Here is a 16,053-nt window from a genome sequence, read left to right as displayed (position 1 = left end):
TCTCGATAGACATCTCTAATTACTAATACACCCAAGAAATCCTTACAGTCTCAGCACTCAGGAAGCTGTACGCTTTGATTGGGTCTACCAATGAGAACATGGAAGTGACTTATGAGGTGCCTGGGTTTCTTCTCTGACTGTCAGTGATGGTCAAGAATGAAAGACATATGGAAACAAAACAAGGCATGAAAGATACTTGTTTATGTGCACACTTTAACCAGAATTATCTAAATTTCAATGTCACTGTGCATTAAATATCGTTACATTTCGACTAACAATGGCTACCTTGATGTGCCAGGAGCAAATCTATTCATTTTAACTAATTCCATTTAAAAGTGTCAAAGCGAGTTTTCTCCCTTGTAAATCATCCTATTTATGCAAGTAAGAATGATTGACATGACCAAAAACTCATACATGAGGCATTCAACTTTATTTACAGACAATAACGAATGATAAAATATGATGTAATATGCTATGATTTGAAATGATTTGAAGGATATTTGTAAAGCGCTGCAAATGCCCAAAGCGTCTGGGCAAGAACATAATATTTCTCAAATAAATAAAAAAAAACTGTCACCTTCAGGGCATGGAATCCAATCCAAAGTGTTTTTAAAGCTGTGAGGCTCCGTTTGTATGACTGTTTCCTCATTACATTCCCAACTCCAGACCCCTGCTCTTCCCAGGTCCCAGTCACATCCCCTCCCGATATTAAGCCCCTTCCACAATTAATTGCAACATCCCCAGCTAGACCCAGGCACACTCTCAACTCACGGCTTTCTTGAACCCCAGTCTCTTTCTGCCCCATCCCTTGTGCACCTCACTTCAGTTTAAAATATTTCTTAGCTTTGTTCATGCCTGTCCTCAGCTGTTACTCATGCTTATGTCTTCTATTCTCTGACTATTCGACCTCTTAATTGAACATACATCATACATTATTTGTTTTGTGAGTTTCGAAGATTTAAGTCTTCTGTTTTGTAATTTGTGTTCATGCACTTACAGTGCCCTAACCTGCTAAATGGCAAGGACCAGAATTCAAAAACAGACAAATAGATGAACATCTGACACCTATTTTGATAAAAAAATAATAATAATGTAACAATAAATGTTATTAAATAACCTATTTTGAATTAAAAAAATAATGTACAAATATATTTTATTAACAATTAATATTTATTGTTACAATATCCGTAAGTTTTAAATAGGTTTTGAAATATGTATAATACATACGTTTTATTTGTATATATTTGTCACATTAATTTATATATGTAACTATGTTATATCATCTAATATAAATGAACAGTATTTTCTCTGGGGTTTTATTTTGAGTCACAACCTCCATTATTTTCTATTGGACAGCGTTTCTGTACCAGTGGTAGGCCATGTGTAGTGCTGGGCTTACTAAAATCATGTAAATTAATACAAAAGTGCAGATTGTAAATATCAAAAAGTAGTAAACTTACTCAAATGTGTAACCTTAATCAACAGTGCAAGCTACCTTTGTGAATCAGTCCCATAGTCGCTAATAGGGCTAATAGGTGTCCCATCAGTCAGAGAACCAGGGAGGAGCTGTGAATGGTTGCAAAAAGGGCAGTGCAAAGCTTCTCAGTGGCTCGTGAACAGTGGATTACAGAGTTATAAAATATGTGTGTATATCTTCAAAAAAACAGGAAGGATTTGTCACACACATCGGAATATTTATGGCAATAAACCAAACGCATGTTGCAAGCATTTGTTTGTTGAAAGTAAATATAGGAGAATAAAATATCTCACCAGAGTGTGAAATTATAATTTGTAATTCTAATCCTGTTAAAGGATACTTAATACATTGCACAGCGCCAAGCATAACTAGGGGATTAAAACGTTTGAGAAAGATGCAGGGAGAGCGCACATCTTGAAATCTGTTCATTATAGCCAATTCCGAATCATTAGCAATCACTAAAGCAGTCTGAGGTTCTGGTTTTTTGGAATGTCCCTCTTATAATGATGTCTGGGTAGGATTTGGGGTTTAAATCTGTTGGGATATAATCCACTATGTGCCTCCTTTAAGAGCCATTCTTGATCAAATCTGAATCATTTTTTCTTCTGTTATCCTGAGAATATTTCCCATAAACAATTCAGTGAAACAAATAAATTTGGTAATTATTATGAATACCGGGGGTAATATTGACCCTGTTCCTTATATAACGTAACGTAAGCATTGGCAAGGTCAACAGGTCTGCCATTTTGTTTCAGGAAGTGTTTGTTAATAGTTAGCCGATCTTGTGTGTCTTATTTTTAGGAGTCCTAGAAAGAAAGATTCTTAATGAAGCACCATTTTGGGCTGCAAATACATTGAGGCTGGAAGTATGGCTGATCAGCTGAACAAACTGAATTAGGAATGCCAGGGAGCGCCCCCAAAGGAGGGCTACTGGAAGTTTGCACTTTGAGGGATGAACTTTAGAGGCACACACAACTAAATATTGCACATGGTAGTATTTTTGTTTCATCATTAATAAATTGTACGCGCATCTCAATCTTGAACAAATAACGCTGTAAACAGGATCCAAACAAGATGCCCTTCTTAAACAAATAATCCATTTATTAGCAATTAAAAACTCACTATGTCAATTACTCAAATATATCAAAGACCATTCACTATCATGTTGCACCTGTAGTCTAACACAAAAATACTCGATGTCCTGTAAACAATTATCAATGGGAACACAAAATAGCTTTATTTACCAATCTACTGTGTTGACTTGCTATAGAGCTGATTAACTTTAGTTGCTTGCTTCCCTACAGCCTTAAAAAGCAAGTATGTAGGCGTGCTTTATTTTGTATAATACACTCAAAAGTTGCCTTAAATTCTATCCCTCACTCCCAGGCTCACTGACATGTCCTCTGATCTACTCTCTCTTGCTTGCTTAGTCCTTCGTTCATTCAAAATTAAACCCTCAAGTCTGGTAAAGAGAGGCGCGTTCAATTACTAGCATTCAGCGACATTTGCCCTACACAATTATCTACTACCATCGCTGTTATAAAACATTTAAGTTAAATAATATATTTACAATTTGCATGTTTTGAGTCTTCAGCTGAGCCTTCTAGTAAGTTACCTGACTGGTAGGCCTTGCAGGTTTTCGTCGATCTCGAGACGCGCACTCCAGTGGTACCTCTTGGCGAAGGATACCCAAGTCTTTTGCGCTGGCCATTTTATGGAGCCCTTAGAATCTGACAAGGACCCTGACTTTCCTGTCTCATTTCCTCTGCTGGTGGGTGGGCTTGGGTAAGATGATCCCCAAGAGAGATGAGGCCTTATCACAACGGTCTCCTCAAACATCTGTCAATATCCTCAGGCCTACCACATTCCCATTCATAATCTGCATCAACTGTCAACCACCCAGTGACCACAGCTTTCATGACTGTTGTGGACAAGCACATCACGATGGAAGAATCACAGCATGTCCATTCATCACATTAAGTCTTAGATCACGTAAAATACTAGAAATAAATCACAGGGGTCGTGGTTACAGTGTTGGGTTTGGGTAAATGGCCAGATTTCCATAGAGATCAAGACATGTTAGGGACAGTCCAGAGTGGGGATGAGCCAGAAAGATGCAGTCAGACCCCAGCAAAGGACTATTAAGTGAGAATCTCAAAGCCACTCATAAGTGCACATATCATGGGGAAAGAAGGAGGTGGGCACCAAGCAAGAGCCATTCCAAATCTAAAAGAGTTTATAACAGGAATTGATAAAGCCACGAGGTTTTGCTTTCTTGATATATAGTTTTGTTCTTATGTGGTGTTGGTGTTTGTTGTTGTTTAGCTTCTGTAGCGTTATTTCTGGTGTCGTTATTGTACTGTGTTGGGGCTTCAAAACATTGTGTTGATGATTGGGGCAGTGACATTCTACATTTGGAGTTTGTGAATTAGTTTTCGTTTTGAAATGGTTTAGCTATTAGAGAGAATATAGAAGGAACAGATGTTCTAGAATTTGGACATCCTTTTTGGCAATAAAATGAAACTAAGATGATGAAAATCATTGGCATAAGCCTAGAGGAGTGCCGTCCTCTGGTCCTGGTCTGGGCAGGGGAGGCTTTTGAGTGATGTATTCAAATTTGAAACTTTTGAAAAGTTCACTAAAGCGGACACAGAATCAACTATTCTTGAGGCCAGGCCAGGTCACACTTGGACCCTTGTCAGCCTAGCATTTTAAATCAGCTTATACTAATAGTAAATATACAGATCAACCCAGTAGCGGCCGGCAACAATTAAACATGGTGGGGTGCGATGCCCAAACAACTTACCCTGCACATGTTGCATGTGCTTGAGGATACTCTTCTCTCCTCTGCAGAAAGGGAAGGACTTCCTCCCAGGTACAACCCAAACCAACCAATCCTGGAGCTGTAGTGCAGCTCCAGTAATGGTTGAAGCAGGCTAACCCAGTGCTCATTTTGAGGCTGAGGGCCTGGGCTGCAATTTCTCAGCTGTTTCTCAGTCCTAGGATTGCATGCTCTGAAGTGTGCAGGTCAGTTTGGCCATCTGAAAACAGCCAGCCAATCTGACATGGGCCCTGGCAGGGGGCTGAAGTAGTAGTGCAATTGCACTAATCAGCTACGCCCCCTGCCCTCGCACTGTAACAGCGCAAGCCTGCCACACTTAATAAAATGGTATTTATGACCATTTTATTAATGTGTGTGCCTGCTGTGATGGTAGCTGGAAGGGTAACACTCCTCTGCCATACTGGAGGAGCTGTCCCTGGATCAACCTATTATTTAATCAATCAATGAAACTAGGAGCAGTCCCCCCTCATGGGATAAATCTCCAGTGCTCTTACTATTAAAAATGTCCAACGCAGATCCACTTTATCTCAGCCTATTTTCCTTCTTCCAACCTTAGGGAGAATGCTGGAAACACTGGTAAACATCTACTTTACCCAGATAACGGAAAGTAAATGGATCCTGCGTGTTACTCAATCAGGCTTTCGTACCCATGTAGCTCAGTTAGAGGTTACCGAGTTTGTTACCGTTAACCTTGACAATGGAAAAAAAGCAGAGATCATTCGTTTAGATCTCTCAGCTTTTGACACAGAGGACTCAATCCTAAACTTACTACTATTTTGGCATTCACAGGATGAACTTACTACTTTTGGTATTCACAGAAGTTAGGATTTTGTCTTAAGTCTGTCTTAAGTTTGTCTTAAGACAAACTGAAGACAAAATCCTAACTTCTGTGAATACGAAAAGTAGTAAGTTAATTCTGTGAATGCCGAAAGTAGTAAATGCATTCTGTGAATACCAAAATAGTAGTAAGTTTAGAATTGAGTGTTAAGTTCATTCGGTGAATCGGGCCCAGTGTCCCATAACATCCCTCTAAAGAGGCTGGAGGAATCTGGGATAGTTGATAAAGCAACGCTGTGGCAAAAATCTTTTTTATCTGAAGGGAAACATGCTATTATGTTCCACCATTTGACTAGATCTATAAAGGTTTATGGTTACTGTAGGGTTTAGCACCTAGCCCCATGCTGTTTAACATCTAGATGGCATCGCTGGCAAAAGAAGTAGAGCTGTGGTGCTTTAAATTGTGTCCTATGCTCTTGATAGACAATGCATGCTCGTTTTAGCAAGATGAGGACATGGTTGTGGAGCAATTCCATGGCCTCCATCCGGTTGCTCAGATGTGAGTCCCGTGCTCTCCACACCACTGGAGTCAAGCTATCCTGGCTAATGACGGCTGATAGCCAGAAACCGTTCCTAGGATGCTTGATTCCGGTCCAGGGAAGACATGGCTTGGCTGTTCGGGCTGGACTGTTCCCATGAGGCACAGGGTCAAGGCTGATTTGCAAATATCCATGTCTGAACTGGGGTGGTGTGGAGTGCAAAAAAACAATGGATTTAGGCCCAGATCTCTGTACTGGGGTGAATGTATGAGAGTGTTCTGCATTCTGTCCATCATCTGTTGGTTTTGCATTTGTCACCCCTAGTGGGACGGGTATGCTCAGACGTGAGTCCCGTGCTCTCCACACCACTGGAGTCAAGCTATCCTGGCTGATGACGGCTGATAGCCAGAAACCGGTCCTAGGGTGCTTGATTCCGGTCCAGGGAAGATATGGCTTGGCAGTTCGGGCTGGACTGTTCCATTGAGGCGCAGGGTCAAGGCTGATTTGTATATGGCCATGTCTGAACTGGGGTGGTGTGGAGTGCAAAAAAACAATGGATTTAGGCCCAGATCTCTGTACTGGGGTGAATGTATGACATTGTTCTGCATTCTGTCCATCAACTGTTGGTTTTACATTTGTCACCCCTAGTGTGACGGGTATGCTCAGACGTGAGTCCCGTGCTCTCCACACCACTGGAGTCAAGCTATCCTGGCTGATGACGGCTACTAGCCAGAAACCGGTCATAGGATGCTTGATTCTGGTCCAGGGAAGACATGGCTTGGCAGTTCGGGCTGGACTGTTCCCATGAGGCGCAGGGTCAAGGCTGATTTGCCTATATCCATGTCTGAACTGGGGTGGTGTGGAGTGCAAAAAAACAATGGATTTAGGCCCAGATCTCTGTACTGGGGTGAATGTATGACATTGTTCTGCATTCTGTCCATCAACTGTTGGTTTTGCATTTGTCACCCCTTTTGGGACGGGTATGCTCAGACGTGAGTCCCGTGCTCTCCACACCACTGGAGTCAAGCTATCCTGGCTGATGACGGCTGATAGCCAGAAACCGGTCTTAGGATGCTTGATTCCGGTCCAGGGAAGACATGGCTTGCAGTTCGGGCTGGACTGTTCCCATGAGGCGCAGGGTCAAGGCTGATTTGCATATGGCCATGTCTGAACTGGGGTGGTGTGGAGCGAAAAAACGATGGATTTAGGCCCAGATCTCTGTACTGGGGTGAATGTATGACATTGTTCTGCATTCTGTCCATCAACTGTTGGTTTTGCATTCATCACCCCTAGTGGGACGGGTATGCTCAGACGTGAGTCCCGTGCTCTTCACACCACTCTAGTCAAGCTATCCTGGCTGATGACGGCTAATAGCCAGAAACCGGTCATAGGATGCTTGATTCCGGTCCAGGAAAGACATGGCTTGGCAGTACGGGCTGGACTGTTCCCATAAGGCGCGGGGTCAAGGCTGATTTGCATATGGCCATGTCTAAACTGGGGTGGTGTGGAGTGCAAAAAAACGATGGATTTAGGCCCAGATCTCTGTACTGGGGTAAATGTATGACGTTGTTCTGCATTCTGTCCATCAACTGTTGGTTTTGCATTTGTCACCCCTAGTGGGACGGTAATGCTCAGACGTGAGTCCCATGCTCTCCACACCACTAAAGTCAAGCTATCCTGGCTGATGACGGCTGATAGCCAGAAACCGGTCCTAGGATGCTTGATTCCGGTCCAGGGAAGACATGGCTTGGCAGTTCGGGCTGGACTGTTCCCATGAGGCACAGGGTCAAGGCTGATTTGCATATGGCCATGTCTGAACTGGGGTGGTGTGGAGTGCAAAACAACAATAGATTTAGGCCCAGATCTCTGTACTGGGGTGAATTTATGACATTGTTCTGCATTCTGTCCATCAACTGTTGGTTTTGCATTTGTCACCCCTAGTGGGACGGGTATGCTCACACGTGAGTCCCGTGCTCTCCACACCACTGGAGTCAAGATATCCTGGCTGATGATGGCTAATAGCCGGAACCCGGTCATAGGATGCTTGATTCCGGTCCAGGGAAGACATGGCTTGGCAGTTCGGGCTGGACTGTTCCCATGAGGCGCAGGATCACGGCTGATTTGCATATGGCCATGTCTGAACTGGGGTGGTGTGGAGTGCAGAAAAACTATGAATTTAGGCCCAGATCTCTGTACCGGGGTGAATGTATGGCATTGATCTGCATTCTGTCCATCAGCTGTTGGGTTTGCATTTGTCACCCCTAGTGGGACAGGTATGCTCAGACGTGAGTCCCGTGCTCTCCACACCACTGGAGTCAAGCGGTGGTGTGAAGTGCAAAAAAATGATTGATCTAGCCCCAGATCTCTGTACTGGGGTGAATGTATGACATTGTTCTGCATTCTGTCCATCAACTGTTCGTTTTGCATTTGTCACCCCTAGTGGGACTGGTATGCTCCGACGTGAGTCCCGTGCTCTCCACACCACTGGAGTCAAGCTATCCTGGCTGATGAGGGCTGATAGCCAGAAACCGGTCATAGGATGCTTGATTCGGGTCCAGGGAAGACTTGGCTTGGCAGTTCGGGCTTGACTGTTCCCATGACGCGCAGGGTCAAGGCTGATTTGCATATGACCATGTCTGAAATGGGGTGTTGTGGAGTGCAAAAAAACTATGGATTTAGGCCCAGATCTCTGTACTGGGATGAATGTATGACATTGTTCTGCATTCTGTCCATCAACTGTTGTTTTTGCAGCTTGGTGAATGCAACACAGCAGTCTCAAATGAACTCAGACAAGTCTGAGGTTCTGGTTTTTGGGAACTCAGCATCTTTGGACCATGTAAGACTATGGCCCAACGATCTTGGCAAGCCCCCTGGTCCCTACATGAGTTGCTAAAAATATGGGAATACAATTTGATAAAGATCTATTGTTCAAGCTGCAGACAACCAGAACATAGCACACCTCCCCCTTTTCTTCATAAAACAAGCACAAAACAACAAAGACTTGCAAGGCAAAATGTACATAACACATTATTATTATTATTATTGCATTTCTTATATAGCGCCAGAATCGACCCCCGAAGGGGTATCTCCGCGCTTGCCTTGGGAACCCGTCCTGGTTTTTCCCTGTGAGATAGCCCCTACAGGGCATCCCCAAGGTGAAAGCCAGGCATCCCGCCGCGGGGGGCCGTTGTGGAGATTAAGCAAGCTTAATGCCCAGAGTTGCATAGTGTGAACCCATGATTAGGTCAGGCACCGAAGCGAGAATTATCGACTACGTGGACATTTGAGCTCAACACCCTGCCGCGTCGGGAATCGAACCCTGGTCCCGGGTCTGACCTCTGCTTCAGGGTCTGCCTGCTCTAACCAGTGAGCCACACTTCTCCACCTGATAACTGAAAAGACAACCAGCCAAAACACTAGTAAAATCTAAACTAATGTAAATTGAAAACACAACAGAGAGTGAACTGCAACATCAATAATAATAATAATAATAATAATATAGATCTCTCCCAGGAAAGAAGACAGGCATTGAGTTTGATTGCTGTTCTCTTTCTATGTGCCAAACTTATCTAATTTCTTCTGCTTGGACAGACTGCACTTGAACTGTCGTTCGGCTTTCCCCAACATAATTCTTGGAATTATCCAAGACTAACTTGACTCCCTTTCCCCAGATTGAACTTCAACTATGTCACTCTTACTAACCTTAATAACTGTTTCATAGTTACACATTGATCATTTGACAATTTGACAGCATTACCCTTCTCACTTCCACAACCTTCTGGAGAGGGCCAAATCTCACCCTCTCTTTCCTTGTCCTGATTTCAGGGACTTTCATATGGGAAAGGTAATTTGCTTCTAGCTTTCACTTTTAGCATTTATAGTAAATCAAATCTTTCTTTGATCTTACTTTTACTAGATCCAATTTTATCAGGAACATGCTTAATAACATCCATTACACTTTATTTACCACTTAATTCACCTACTTTTATCTACGACAGTCATGCAGGCTGCAGCAAATTCAGTGAAGAGCTACCCCTAAGAGCGCTGAATGTTATGATGTGTCCCACTACCTTTTCCACACCCTTCGAGTGCTATTCTTCATGTAAGTCTTCCACCCAAAACACATGTTGACTACAACCTTGCCTTAGTACAATCCCCAAACAACCTTGATGGAGTCACTAAAGAGTATCTGTACCATCCACAGAGACATACACTTTTCCTCATACAATACAACCTGTAATCTCAATCTGATTTTAAAAATACCCTTCAAGATCAAATTAGGTATCATTGTACCATCAAGGACAGACATGCTCTCTGGTTAACTGCCTCCCCTCAAATATCCTCCTTGGAATATTTGTTACTATGCAACTAAAATCAGTTTGCACACTACTTCCAGCAATCCTAAAGTTCTCAGTAGGATATTTTGCTGTTGAAGATAAACTTTATTAAAGTTCCCTACACTTTACCGTCAGGGATTCCACGGTCTGGCAGAGATCCACATTGCAAAGTATAGGGCAAAATATAAAAAGTTCAATAACTGTAAAAAAATATTAAAAATAGGTTTACGTTAAATATTAATGCAGATTAATGTTACATATTTATTTAAAATGTAGAAGAAAATTCAAATAAATGCTACAGCACTATTCTTTTATTTTTTATTTAATCTTTCATTAATGTAAATACATTAAAATCAAATAGTTTTTCTGAAGTTTGAATAAAAAAATAAATCCCCACCTAAAATATTTTTCATTATACATTATCAATCATTAAAAGTTAATTAATTAAAGTAATTTAACTGATTTTGGTAAAATTGACTTTTTCAGATGAGTTTTCAAATGGCATAAAAGTTGAATGAAATATTTAATAATTACATCATAAATATGTAAACTTTTTATACATTTCTGTCAATATATGTAAACTTTTTATACATTTCTTTCAATATTAAATTATATGTATTTACACTTTTAACCATTTCAAATAATCTCATTTAATTTACCATTGTTTCCCTATGGTATTTTCTTATAAGTTCCTAACTTTATTATTTGCAGTGTGATGGTCATGAAATGCAATGCTTGGCCATTTGTAGTATTGGACTTAGTACTTACACTCTGCCTAGAAGGGGCGTTCCATGGATGTCCCTGTAGTTGTTTCTACGCAATACCCATGGTTTTTGACACTGTCCCAGATTTACAACATAGCATAAATCTGGGGCAGCGCCAAAACTAACGCCTTCCCAAAGCAGGCGTGATAAGGAGAAATTAATTCTGCAGCACACATAGAACAAGAAAAACGCCTCCTTTGATTGTTTTGAAGGTGTCCCTTCATGCGCAAAAACCATCATGACAATGACACAGACACCGTGGTGCCAGGGTGCCTGAGTTGGCGCTCAGCTGCAGTTTGTGCGCTGGCAGAAAGGACAGGAGCGTTCCATATCTTGTAGATACGGCATATTCCTGCCCTATTCTTTTGTTGTATGGCAGTGCAGCTAGAAACCTTGCAGTGCTACCCTATGCCAACATATTGTAAATATGCCCCTCTGTTGCTGTGTTCATACTTTAGAAATACCAAAACATACTTACATGCTAACATCTTACTCGGCTTACTATCTTCTCTCTGCAGCCCTGCTCTCTCTTCACTCCCCCCCCCCCCCCACAGCTAACACTAACTCCCTTCTATTCATGTTTATTCCTAAATATTCCCTACGCCCTCCATGGAGATGTCTATAGCCCAGAGGTCTAGAGCATTTTCTGCGGTTGCAACCCAGCAAAATGGCATTTCTTTATGTACAAAAATGTTTCCATAAGTCTGAAAATTATTTCTGACTTGCAAAAGGTTTTTACTTTTCCTTCCTCAATTGTGAGTAAGAATGAAAGGGTTGTCTGCCTCCTATTTCTGATTCAGAGAGGAATGTATAAATGGTTGGTGTACTTGAGGTTGCATAGCAATGTTAAACTGCTGACCCTGCAGCTGGGATACTAATTGATTTGCAAAGGGGGAGCAGTCCCCTGGGGATGAATCGTGTTGGCAGCCTTGGGGGAGTGAGCAATAGTCCAGGACCTCAAACCTCAATATCTTACAATAGGAATCAACAAATACCATTTTCATGCTGTGACCCTTCAGAGTAGTCATTCAAACCAATGCATTGCACGGAAAATGTCCGGCTGGGAAAGCATTAAGTAGCAGCACACTATTAGAAGTATCATTAGAACTATTAAACGTTGAAAGACAGGCTTCCTTCGGGAATCCGTGCCCTCCTTCCAGCATATTTAAGAATGATGGCTAAAAGAAGGAGAACATGTTCTAAGAGAGTCTGGTCATTGCTTCGAGTTTGATTTGCAGGAGAAAGGCCCCTGGGCTGTAGAAAAAACAATTGAGATATTTCCTACTACCACTAAGCTGTTTTGTCACTGCACACTCTGCCAATTCATGTTAATTAGGGCCTGTGGATATAGTTTCTCTCATTGGTTTTCCGCTCAAGTCCTTTTCCAATATCAGCATTCCAATACTGATCTTTGATGATCTTTAATTCGAGTGACTCTGCTCTTGCATTTCCATCCACATTCCAAATCGTACTAATGTTTGTTGCTCTTTTTCTACCGTGCACAAAGTTTCTCCGAAGGATAAGTGTAAATCTTCAGCTGTTACACTAGTCCCTTTAGCTTTCATCAGTCTCAAGTGTACTTGTCTCACCTGCTCCACTCCTCCATCATGACCCTTGGTGCAGTGCCCTATTGCAAGCAAGTTCCAAATCCCCACATGAGCTATGTTGCTATCTAGACCACAGTTATGCATCACAAAATAATCCTCAAGATCATACATGTGAAATCAATAAAAGGCCATGGGTATACGAAAGGTGACATCAGGTGTTTCTCTACTAATCATGACATCACCAGCATGACCCTTGTCCTCGCCTTAAGACCTCCATTGCCTTCTGTGTGATGTGGATGGATTTGTTAAGGGTAAGAAGCTATGGAATGAAACAGGACTAGTTGAGCACTCTCCCTACAGCCTCAATCATGTCCTCTGAGTAAAAAGAGGTTTTGGCTAGTTGACATGTTCTTAACGTAAGAATCGAAACAAACTTTAAGAATATAGTGCCATGCATCCATAAATGTTTATTTCGAAGGGGCATTGGCAGTAGGGAGGATGTGCTGTTGTTTGTGTAAGCGTGCTGCGCTTCAGTGCAATTTACAAGCAGCATACTGCGAGTAATTTTAAAAACGCCCGTTTTTTCTATATAATTTTATTTGGAGTTCTACCTTATCCCCTGTTTTTAATACCCATTCACTTGCACTGTAATTTGGAAAACCCACCGCTCTTTGCGGGTCCTTGTCCTTTTCCTTGCCTTCCTGATTCCGACTTTGGGCACAGACGGGCTTAGGGCTAGATACGCTGGCTTTTTCCCCTAAGGTCGGTATAACATATACTAGAAATGATTTGATATCATTACGCCCTTCGGATGAAGTGCCCTGCAATTTCAGCCATAAAAGTGATTTACCTTTTGTGACGTGCAGGCGACGCATCAAGGGCCAGAGAGCCATGGGAAATAAGGCCCTACTAATGGCTCTGCTGAACTGTAGGTCCCTTCTTAGTCATTCTATTGAAATCAATTCCCTCGTACAAGATTATGAGTTGGATATCTTGTTTTTATCAGAAACCTGGACCACATCTAGTTCGGGCCCAGATATGGTGCAAGCACTTCCCCCTGGCTATCTAATTTATCATCTAGATAGGCCTATTGGACAAGGAGGTGGTATTGCTATCATTTATAGGGACACGCTGGTCTGCAGAGCCCAGGACGGGGGGTGCGCGACTGTGAGAGCTGTCAATTCTCACTACGGATGTCATCCACAACCTCCATATCAGGCCTCCTAGTGTATCGCCCACCGGGGTGTGTAGGCAGCTTTGCCAGTTCATTCATGGAAACGGTTAAGCTCTTGGCATCGTCGACTACCAGTTTTGTGGCACTCGGAGATTTTAATCTCCATTTTGACGACCCGGCTGACACACTCGCTGTCGACCTGCAAGGTGATTTGAAAGCCTTTGATATGAGGCTAATCAACTCAGGGGCCATGCATCGTAAGGGTCACCTACTGGATCCAGTTTTTTCGAATATGGACCGGATTGAAGCCTTGACTACCTTGGCTTTACTGTGGTCAGACCATTTTCTGGTTCCTTTCAATTGGCAGTACGATTTAACGGATGTAACTACTCCTAGGACCTACTCGGTTGACAGGGCTTGGTCCAGGTTACCAGTAGAGCGCTGGACCGCTAACCTGGATGCTACCTGCCCGCGCACGGTGTCAGATCCACTAATTGCTGATGTGAACCTGGAAAATTGGCTAAACAGGTCCCTGGACGCCATTCTCCCTAAAAAGAGAATGCCGAAGAGAGAGAAGAGAGTGGGTTCAGCCCCTTGGTACACCCAGATGTTAAGAACTCTTAGGAAAGGCTGCAAAAGGCTAGAGAGGATTTGGAGAAAGGATTGGGGAGAGGCAACCCGGATTGAGTATCGTACGGCAATCAGAGGATATAAAGCCGCTCTCCGGGATGTCAAAGCCAAGTTCTATGAGGAGAGAATTGGTAACTCGGCTAACTCCTCTAGAGAGTCCTTCAAGGTCTTTAGAGACCTTTTGAAAACTCCGGAACCGCCAGTGAGCCATTAGAGTCCTCAAAAGAAATGTAAGGATCTGGCCAACTACTTTCACATGAAAGTAGAAAACATCGTAAGTTCCTTACCACGACCAGTCCAGGAATCAGATATAGGCGAACAGCGAGGTGATGTTCAGATCAAGCTTGACGTCTTTGGTCCAGTGACCACTGATGACGTTCTCAAGGTTCTAGGGGCCATGAAGAGTGGTTCGCCTAAGGATCCTGTCCCGATGAGATACCTCAAGCAGATAGCAACTACTATTGCCGCACCAGTAACAGATCTTGTCAATGCATCTTTTGCGCAGGGAGTGGTTCCACCCAGTAGGAAAAAGCGGTAGTAAAGGCCCTTCTGAAAAAGCCTGGTCTAGATTCTTCGGACCTGGCTAATTTCAGACCGATTTCCTTGCTGCCCGGGTTCGGTAAGATCGCGGAGAGACTGGTGAACAGGCGACTGTCACAGTTCCTGGAGTCCAATGGCTTGTTGCGGAATTCCCAAACGGGATTCAGGCCGGGCCAAGGCACTGATACTGCCCTCCTGGCAGTCGTGGAAGAAGCCAGGAGCATTCTGGACTCAGGAGGATCAGTGGCAGTGATCCTCCTGGACCTTAGTGCGGCTTTTGACACCTTAAACCATAAGGTGTTGCTCCAGCGACTGTCAATGGTAGGCCTGACTGGAATGGCCTTAAAGTGGCTCGCGTCTTTTCTGCACCAACGAACCTACCAAGTCTGGGAAGGTAGTGCACAATCTGCCCCCATCCCCCTTCAATGTGGTGTGCCTCAGGGCTCCTCCCTGAGCCCCACATTGTTTAAAGTCTATATGGCACCATTAGAGGATGTGGTGGCACCACTGGGTATCAAAATTATCAGCTACGCTGATGATACCCAGTTGGTGGTGGCCCTTTCCCAATTGGTGGATCATCCGAACCTGTTGCACTCCTGCTTGTCCAAGGTGCACGCATGGATGGGCAATTCAGCATTAAAACTGAACGGCTCTAAAACAGAGCTGATGTTGCTGGGACACGCGCGGGCCTTCTATGCTGCCAGGCAGCTGGCCGAGCTGTCTTGGCGATCCTCCTAGCCCCAAAAAGGAGATCAAAAGCCTGGGTGTATGGCTTGAACAAGACCTGTCTTTCAAGACCCATGCAAAAAAAAATGCCGGAGTCTGTTTTGCTTTGCTCCGATCAGCCCGTAAGATCTTACCCCTTCTCCCTCCGACCTCCAGGAAACTTCTTATCCAGGGGCTGATTGTCTCGAGGTTGGATTATAGCAATGCGCTTTTTTTGGGCGCTCCGGAAGCAACGCTCAATAAACTCCAACAAGTGAGGAATGCAGCAGCAAGGCTGCTGATGAATATTCCAAGGAGACAGTCAGCAAAACCGGCATTAAGAGCATTGCATTAGCTTCCGGTAAGGGAGAGGATAAAATTTAAATCTCTCTGTACGGCTCATAAAATCCTGCAGGGAAGGGTCCTCCCATCTTGGGTAATATGGTGCTCCTTTACAAGGCTTCTAGAGCCCTTCGCTCTGACCACAAATCTTTGTACAAGTGGCCAGAGTGAAAAGAGCCCAGACGGGTGGTAGAAGATTTTCGGTGAAGGCAGCCAAGTTATGGAATGCGCTGCCTTTGAAGTTACGGATAGAGTCTGGTAATATTCGGTTCCGAAAGCTACTCAGGACCCACTTGTTCCCCGCTTAATGATGTCTTCTTAGCTCCATTCCCTTGAGTCATGAACGAGCGCTGGGATGCCCGGGGGTAACCGTGCGCTA

The 16,053-nt window shown here is 43.4% G+C and overlaps 1 protein-coding gene across 1 annotated transcript in view; it reads right to left on the bottom strand.

The window, feature by feature from the left end:
• Positions 1 to 3,171, bottom strand: part of LOC147660876 (cathepsin S-like) — a 47,477-nt gene extending 44,306 nt beyond the window's left edge. The window contains exon 1 of the mRNA XM_086951455.1: positions 3,093 to 3,171. The gene's annotated coding sequence lies outside the window, so the exon portion shown is untranslated. The remainder of the gene's footprint in view (positions 1 to 3,092) is intronic.
• Between the last annotated feature and the right edge of the window lie 12,882 nt (positions 3,172 to 16,053).

Source organism: Lissotriton vulgaris, unplaced genomic scaffold (genome assembly GCF_964263255.1).
Source record: "Lissotriton vulgaris unplaced genomic scaffold, aLisVul1.2 SCAFFOLD_1857, whole genome shotgun sequence".
Classification (NCBI taxonomy): domain Eukaryota; kingdom Metazoa; phylum Chordata; class Amphibia; order Caudata; family Salamandridae; genus Lissotriton; species Lissotriton vulgaris.
This window is presented reverse-complemented; position numbering and strand designations above follow the sequence as displayed.